The 9,208-nt window shown below is 37.7% G+C and overlaps 2 pseudogenes; one reads left to right on the top strand and one right to left on the bottom strand.

The window, feature by feature from the left end:
- Window positions 1-1,982: 1,982 nt before the first annotated feature.
- Window positions 1,983-3,169, bottom strand: LOC118895867 (annotated as a pseudogene).
- On the top strand, window positions 3,168-5,466 carry LOC118895866 (annotated as a pseudogene).
- Window positions 5,467-9,208: the final 3,742 nt, after the last annotated feature.

The following is a 9,208-nucleotide window of genomic DNA, read 5'->3' as shown; positions in this document are numbered from 1 at the left end:
CAGTGTATATAATCGCCTCAGCTAATTCCTTATAGTAAACCCTATCTATCTATCTATCTATCTATCTATCTATCTATCTATCTATCTATCTATCTATCTATCTATCTATCTATATCTCTATCTATCTATCTATTTATCTATCTATCTATCTATATCTATCTATCATCTATCTATCTATCTATATCTTATTGGTTTTGTCTCTGGATAACTTTGAGTAATATAAGTTCTGGTATAAAAACTGATTTTAAAGAAATGGAATTTTAAGAATAAATGTTCTGAATCAGTTCTAGGGTTTCTGGAATTGTCTTTCCAATCTGATTAGATTAAAGAAGCTACTGACTCTATTTCCAGTAGTAAAAAAAAGCACTGATAGTCCATAGCAATTGATATATGCAAAACAACTCCATTGCACACTCCTAAATCAACCACTTACAAGAAGCAAGAAGCTGTGTGACTGTGTATATGATACTTTTGACTGTTTTTAGAAAACTTACAAATTTAATGAGGTTGGTTGGTTGCTTCTAATATCCTTAGATGATGTGATGAATGAAAATAATGAGTTCAGGAATTCAAATTCCCAGCTCAAGGGCCACATAAGTGACCTGAAACTTTCTATGTGTTCCCTGAAGAAGATCCTTATTTCCTGTAGCTGCAGGGCTGAGATGGCTGACAGTGAAATGAAGAATCTCATCCTGTGACTGACTGAATTACAGTGCAAGTTGAACACCAAGCTTTGTGCAGCTTCTACTGTTAGAAGCATTGATTTGAGAAAGAATGGTATTCTCTAAGTTGGGATGGGGACATATCAAAAAAATTGATGAAAATACGACATTTTGAGACACTAAAGTCTGATGAGTCTTCGTTTCCAGATGCCTCCCCAACTCCAGTAGAAGCAGCTTTCCCACCACCAGTGGTACCAGCCCTTCCACTCCCTTATGAGGGGATTAACTCTTCACTGCCTGAGGAAACCGTAATGACCTCCTTTGAGGCAGATGTCTTGCAAGACACTGTTGATGTCTTCAGGACCCACCCCCAGCACCATTCTTTTCTTCTAGACTTGTAGCTAGGCTGAAGCCCTACCAGACATCTCAAAGGCAGGTGCAAAGTATGACCCATGAGGAGGTGTGCTGCAGTCCAAAAGAACTACTTGAATTTTCTAATTTATACACACCAGATTCTGAGGATCATTCATGAGAATGGATACTAAGCAAATGGGATAATGATAGAAGGAGAATAAGGGATCAGGTTGAATTTACTGATACGGGCTCATTAAGGAGAGATTCTGCATTTATGCTGCAGCTAAGATTTAGGAAGGTATCTAACAGCTTGTCTGGCTGGTTGATGAAAACATGGTTCAGAAGGTGGCCCACCATGAGTGAATTAGAAATGCTGGACCAATCTTACTTTAATATAGAGGAAGGAATTCAAAGGCTCAGAGAGATTGGAGTATTAGATTGGACTTGTCATTTATGACCTACTTACTCACAATGCCAGGGTACAGAAGACACACCAATACAGTCAGAACTACACTTGTGAGGAGAGCTTTGGTATCCGTGAAGAGCTCTGTGATCACTCTTCTCTGTTGGGTCTCTCGTCAACGAAATAGGAAACCTAAATGTAATGGGAGTAATTGGATCCCAAGGTAGCAAGGACTAAGTGGCTTCAGTCAATCACCAGAGGCAAGATGGGTGTAGTTACTGCAGTGGACAGCAGAGTCAAAGCAGCGGTCAAAATAGTCTGACTAGTGCAGACCTATGGCATTGGCTAGTTAGTTGGTCATGGTGTTCCTACAAGTGAAATAGTTAAAAAACCCACTAAATTATCATTTGGTCTATATAAACAGAATAGTTCTCTTGCTCTGGTCCCAACCAAATCTAGCAGATTTTCAAATTACTCAGTGGACGTGCTGGAGGAACACAGTCAAACTTTCAAAATTCAAAGAGGCCTCTAGTCATTGAGTTTCTTTTTTGTCATAGGAGGGGTCAAACCCAAGAGCGATCCTTCACCTTAGAAGGGATATCTTGAAATGCATTGCACCACTGGGCCCTTAGAAATTTCACTGAAATGGTTGGCCTCTGGATTTTTGTCAGACTTATTTCCCACTATCTGACATGCAATGTCTTATCGATAAGAACAGAGAAGTTGCTCCTTCTTCCTCACTGGGTCCAACCAGCATAATGTCATCCACATATTGGATCAGTAATATCTTGTAAAAGGGAAAGGTGATCGTGATCTCTGAGAACTAAATTATGACACAGAGCTGGAAATAACCCTGAGGTAGGATAGTGAAGGTATACTTTTGCTGGCCTTTCCAGCTGAAAGTAAACTTCTTCTGATGGTCTTTACTGACAGGTACCAAGAAAAAAGCATTTGCCACATTCACATGCAAGGTACCGAGGGATATTTCCATTTGCTCAAGCAAGGAAACCACTTCTGGTACAACAGCTACAATTGGAGAACTCAGCCGGTTAAGCTTATATGATGCACCATCTTTCTCCAAGATTCATCTGCCTTCTGTACAGGCCAAATAAGTGAGTGGAATGTGGATATGGTAGGAATCTCTACCCCTGCATCCTTCAAGTCTTTGATGGTGGCACTAAACTCAGCAACTCCTCCAGGAACGCAGTATTACTTTGGCTTACTATTTCCTTAGGTAGAGGCAGTTTTAGTTACTTCTACCTGAACTTTCCCCCATAATAGCCCTTACTGCACAGGTCACCGAACCAAAATGGGGATTGTGCCAGATGCAGAGTGTATGTATTCCAGCTATACATTTAAGAACTGGATAAATAACCACAGAATGGGTTCAGGACACACTGGGCCCTTAGTGAGGTGAACTTGAGCTAAAACTCCATTGATTACCTGACCTCTATAAACCTCTCCTCTGACTGTGTACACTGCTAATTCTCCTGATTAGTGTCAGTTCAGAGCCAGCATCTCTCTAGTAGTCCCCGAAAGGCCTGATTATTTTCTTTTCTCCCATGTACAGTTTCCCTGTTTAAAAGAACAGCAACAACAAACACTGTAGGTCTCTTTGGGAAGGCTGGGAGAAATATTAACAGTACAGATTTTGGGGAGTGTACCAGGGTCTTTTCTCAATGGGACTGAGCTTCCCCTTCATTTTGGGCTTATAAACTGGCTCATGTCTGGACATTGATTGAGGGGCCATGGCTCTCTGTTTTTACAATTCAGATGAGACTTTTATTCATGTGAGTTAGAATCTTTCTGCTTATACAGATCAAGAGAAAGTTCTATAACAGAACGATATTGCTGTGTAAACATCTCTACTGCTTTGCCATGTGATCCAACAGATCCAATGGCTCTTAAGGTGGCAGTGGCAGATAGGAATGCAGTTTGGAATCGCTGACAGGATCTTATTGTTGAATCCACTGCCCAGACCCTTAGGACTTGGGAGCACAGCTCTACATCTGCAGATAACTAACTACTCTCCTTTTGAGAAACAGCTCCTGTGTTGCTACTGGGCCTTAGTAGAGACTGAAAACTTAACTGTGGGTCACCAAGTTACCATGTGCCCTGAGCTGCCCATCATGATCTGGGTGTTATCTGACCCAACAAGCCTAAGGTTGGGCGTACACATCAGCACTGCATTATCTAGTGGACGTGGTTGATACGTGATTGTGACTGAGCAAGCCCTGAAGGAACAAGTAAGTTACATGAAGAAGTAGCCCAAATGCCCATGGTCCCCACCTCCTGCTACTCTACCTTCTCTCCCACACCCGGTACCTATGACCTCATGGGGAGTTCCCTTTGATCAGTTGACATAGGAAGAGAAGACTCAGGTCCAGTTTACAGATATTTCTGAATAAACTGCAGGCTCCACCCAAAAGTAGACAGCTGTAGCACTACTGACCCTTTCTGGGACATCCCTGAAGGACAGTGGTGAAGGGGAATTCTCTCAGTGGGAAGAACTTTGAGCAGCACACCTCATTATTCACTTTTCTGTGGAGGAGAAATGGCCAGAAGTGCAATTCATACCAACTCATGGTCAGCGCCCAAAGGTTAGGCTAGATAATCAGGGATTTAGAAAAAAAACATAATTGAAAAATTGGTAACAAGGAAATCTTAGGAACAGGTATGTGGATAGTCCTCTCTGTATGGGCAAGAAATCTGAAGATATTTGTGTTCCGTATGAATGCTCACCAAAGGGTGACTTCAGCAGGGGAGGATTTTAATAATCAAGTGGGTAGGATGATCTGTGTATACAAGTGACCCCCTTTCCCGAGACACTCCTGTCATCACCCAAAAGGCTCATGAACAAAGTGGCCAAGGTGGTAGGGATGGAGGCCATGGGCTCAGCCATATGGACTTCTATTCACCAAGGCTGTCCTGGCTATGGTCACAGCTAAGTACCCAACCTGCCAGCAGCTGAGACCAATGTTGAACCTGCAATATGGCACCGTTACCTGGAGTGATAAGCCAGCTACCTGGTGGCAGGTTGATTACATTGAACTGCTTCTAACATGGAAGGGGATGCATTTTGTTCTCATTGGAATAAATCCTCTGGGCATGGATTTGATTTCCTTGCACACAATGCTTCTTCCAATACTACCATCTTTGATCTTAAGAAATGCCTTATCACCATCATGATATTCCACAAAGCTTTGCTTCTGATCAAGAAACTCACTTCACAGCCAAAGAAGTATGACCATGGTCCATAATCTTGGCTATCACTTGTCTCACCAAATTCCCTACTATACTGAAGCAGCTGGTTGGATAGAATGGTTTTTGAAGACTTGTTACAGTGCCAGCTAGATGACAATACCTTGCAAGTCTGGTGCAAGGCTCTCCAGAAGGCTGTATATGAGCTGAATCAGTGTCCAATATAGGGTGCTGTTTCTCCCATAGCCATGATTCATGGGTTCAAGAATCCGGGAGTGGAAATGGGAGTGGTAGCATTCATTATTACACCTAGTGACCCAAATGAAATTTTTACTTCCTTTCCTGCGACCTTATGCTCTGCTGGTCTAGAGATCTTAGTTCCAGAGGGTGGAATGCTTCAACCAAGAAACGCAACAATGATTACATTGAACACTGCTGCCTAGCTACTTTGAACTCCTTCTGCCTTTCCTTCAACAGCAAAGAGGGGGGTTACAGTGCTTGCTGGGATGGTTCATCCTCATCACCAAGGGGAAACTGAAGTACTGCTCCACAGTGGAGGTAAGGAAGAGTGTGTCTGGAATATGGGAGATCCATTAGGGTGTCTTGGTAACACTATGCCCATGATTAAAGTCAATGGAAAACTACATCAACCCAATCCAAGCAAGACTACTAGTGGTCCAGACACTTTGGGAATGAAAGTTGGAGTCACGTCACCAGTTAAAGAACCAAGACCAACTGAGCTGCTTGCTGAAGGCAAAAGAAACACAGAAGGTGTAAGTGGAAGAAGGCAGTTACAAATACCAGCTACTACCATGTGAACAGTTACAAAAACAGACTCTGTCATGAGTATTACTTATTTTGTTTTAAATGTATTTGTATCCAAATATCTTTGTTTCCTTCCTTTCCTTATTTCTTTATCATGTCACATAAGATATATTGACTTTACATCATAGTATATAAATATTGTTAATTTTACACAATAATATTTAAGGTGGAGAATAAACATTACACTGAAACTTTACCTCCTCTTCTTGGGGAGTGGTTAGTACATTTTTAGTGGTATGAAGGAGAGTTGAGTCATGTTCGGTGGAAGTATGCCCTTGTTATTGTCTTTATTTGGAGATTAAATATTAAATATGTCTTTATTTGGAGATTAAATATGACATATGTGCACCTAGTTGACAAGGAGTGGACTTGTCGTGATTAACTCTATGTGTCAACTTTATTGGGCCATGGAGTGCCCAGGATTTGGTTAAATATTATTTCTTTAATTGTCTGTGAAGATGTTTCTGGATGAGATCAATATTTACAGTAATAGGCTGCATAAAGCAGGTTGCACTCCCCCATGTAGGTGGGCCTTATCCAAACTGTTAAAGACCTAAATAGAACAAAAGGCTGAACAAGAAAGAATTTGCTGTCTTGGCCTGATGGTTTTCAAGCTGGAACATGGTTCTTTCTTCTCCCGCCTTTTGATTCCCACTGGAACTTGCACCATAGGCGTTTCTATTTCTCAGGAATTTGGATTGAAGTTCTTAGAATTCCACCTCCATAATTGTATGGGCAAATTACTTATATGAAACGATATATATATATATATATATCGTTTCATATAAGTAGTACATGAAGTAGTAGTATAAGTGTGTATATATTATATATATATATATATATGTATATATATATATATATCCTATTGGTTCCGTTTACTCTGTACAACCTTGACTAATACAATATATTATGCTTTCTATGTTGGTTTATGACCTTTTTTTTTTTTTTTTTTACAAGTGTGGCTTTTGAATTCCAAGTATATGAGCATTCTTATAAAAATCTATTTTATTGACTTCAAAGTTGATTTCATTGTGGTTAAATTACATGATATACATGTTACCTTTTTAAAAAATGTTATTATGCCCTGATATATGATCAACATTTGAATATTTCAGATATGCTTGAGAATAATATCTAATCTCTAATTTTGCAGTGATACATAAACTGAATAGATAGATAGTAGTTGAGTAATCAAGTTTGCTAGTTGCATTTTTCAAATTAACTACACATATATAATCTTTTCTTTTCCATGAGATACTCGTAATTGCAAGAGATGTTTTAAATTTCTCATTGTGATAGTAAGTAGATTTTTAAATTTCTTCTTTTTTACATGGTACATAAAAGACATAATTTTTGTATCTTTCTGATGAATTGTAACTTTTATCATTATAACATGAGCTTCTATTCTTGATAATGTGTTTGTCATAAGATACTGTCTGTCTGACATAATTAAAGCTACGTAACATTTCTTTTGGTTAACAATTGTCTGGTATTTTTTAAATCCCTTTCTATATTTCCAGGAATTTATGTTTTAGTTTTGTTTCCTATCAGAGCATATTGTTGTCTTTTTGAAATTCATTCTGACACTTCTTTTTAAGTAGTGTATTACATTTTTCATGGTTGTGCACACACTGAGACGTAGCTTTAACTTCTTACGTTTTGGATTTTTTTACCCTATGTTTAACTATCTTGCATATATTTCTCTTTCTTTACCTTTAAATATATTTAATTTTTAAAAAATATTGCTTTGGTTTTTGTTTTCTTATTCAATTTTCCTCTTTACTCATGTACAAGTTATATACTCCCTATTATCTGTCTGGCTATCCTTAAAATTTTACCAAGCATAATTTACTGCATACAGACAAATTAATGTCTCCCTCCTCCCCAAAATAAAGGCTTTAGAAAACTTGAACTGTAATAAATACTGTACAGACTTAAATGCTTTTCTAGGATTTTAATCCTATCAATTTAATATCATAAATGAGACTCAGAAAATCAAAACAGTATGTTGTTTATTTTTACCAGTTTCTACTCCATTCTTTCTGCATCTCAGAGTTTCCTCCTAGTTCATGGGCAGGTTCTACTTCTCATGCTGAACTTCCTTTAGAGATTCTTTACTATAGGCTTGCTAGTGGTAATTGCAGCTTTTGTGTATTTCAGAATTGTTTTTACTTGACTTTGTTTTAAATGATATTTTTTTTTTTCTGGATAAAAACAAGTTGATTAACAATAATGTTCTCTTAGCATTCTACTCCAAAATATAGAACTCTGTTTTCAGGCTTTAGCTGCTGAGAAATCTGTCATTAGTCTAAATGTTCCTGTGTATGTGATCCTATAGATCCCTCCGGCTCCTTTTAAAATATCTCATTTGTGTGGGATGTTTCTCAGTATTCTTTTAGGTGTGCACATCTTTGTGTTTATCCTGTACATTTTAAAATGTGCTTCATGTACCTGTGGATTTCTGTCTTTAATCTCTTCAGGAAATTTTTTAGTCATTCTATTCTCAAATATTTTATTTTCATCTACCTCTTCTTTCTCTACTTCTAGATATTTGATTAGATGTTATGTTAGACTTTCCCATTGTATTCCTCATGTCTATTAAATTCTCTAATATGTTTTTTTTGTTTACATTTTATTTTTTATTATTGAAGTGTAGTTGATTTACAATATTATATAAGTTTCAGTGTTACAGCATAGTGATTCAATATTTTTATAGATTATACTCCATTTAAAGTTTTTACAAAATAATGGCTATATTTCCCTGGGTTGTACAATATTTCCTTCTTGCTTATCTATTTTACACATAACAGTTTGTATCTCTTAATTCCATACTTTTATCTTGCCCCTCCCCACTGGAATCTAAAAAATAAAACACATCAGTATATATAACAAAACAGAAAGAGATGCAATGATATGGAAAAAAACTAGTTGCACATGTTTTTATTTCATTTTCTATCTAGCAACTATCTAGAGCCACTTTAGCCCCCTTCAAAGTTTTCTGGTTTAATTTGAGAGTCTCTAGTTCTATCCTGCACTTTGCTGCTGGTAAAATCTTTGTCAGCACTGATACTGGGGAGTGCCCTTGGGGTAACCAACCTTTAACAGGTACTTTCCTCTATCAGTTTGAATTCAAGTCTCAGCTTCCTTCCCACCTTTTGTTTGTAGGAGGCCTTTCCAAATATCTGGACTGCCATACTTCTTTAGACAATTCTTTTATGCTTAATATTTCCCTTTTTGTTTAATTTAACCAACTTTATGGAGGTATAATATACACACTATAATATTCAGCCATTTTGTGTTCAATTTTATAAATCTGGTAAATGTCGATAGTTGTGTTAACATCACAATAATCAAAATTTAGAAAATTTCCATTACACTCAGTGACCTAGTTTTTCTTTATATTCTATCCCCTCCTCCCCGCTCACTAGCCCACTGCAACCAGTGATCTGTTTCTTGTTACTATAGTTTTTAGATGTTTTTCCTTTGTAAAACTGCACGCCATTCATCTGAAAGACCTAATTTCACCTGAGATTGTATTCTCTCTTGCTTTCTAAAAGGATTATTTTTATTGTCTCTTTTGTTTTCAGTAATGCTAAAGACAATTACCTCTAGATATATCAATTCCACTTCTTTTTAGCTTAGAGCCTCCAGTGAATGAGGTTCAAAATTTATTTCCTGCCTTGAGTAGGATACAAAAGTGATAAGGAAAGAATGTCTGCTCTTTTCCCCAAGGGTGTTTACTGCACCTCTTGGTCTGTGTGTG

This window comes from Balaenoptera musculus, chromosome 5 (genome assembly GCF_009873245.2).
Source record: "Balaenoptera musculus isolate JJ_BM4_2016_0621 chromosome 5, mBalMus1.pri.v3, whole genome shotgun sequence".
NCBI lineage: Eukaryota > Metazoa > Chordata > Mammalia > Artiodactyla > Balaenopteridae > Balaenoptera > Balaenoptera musculus.
This window is presented reverse-complemented; position numbering and strand designations above follow the sequence as displayed.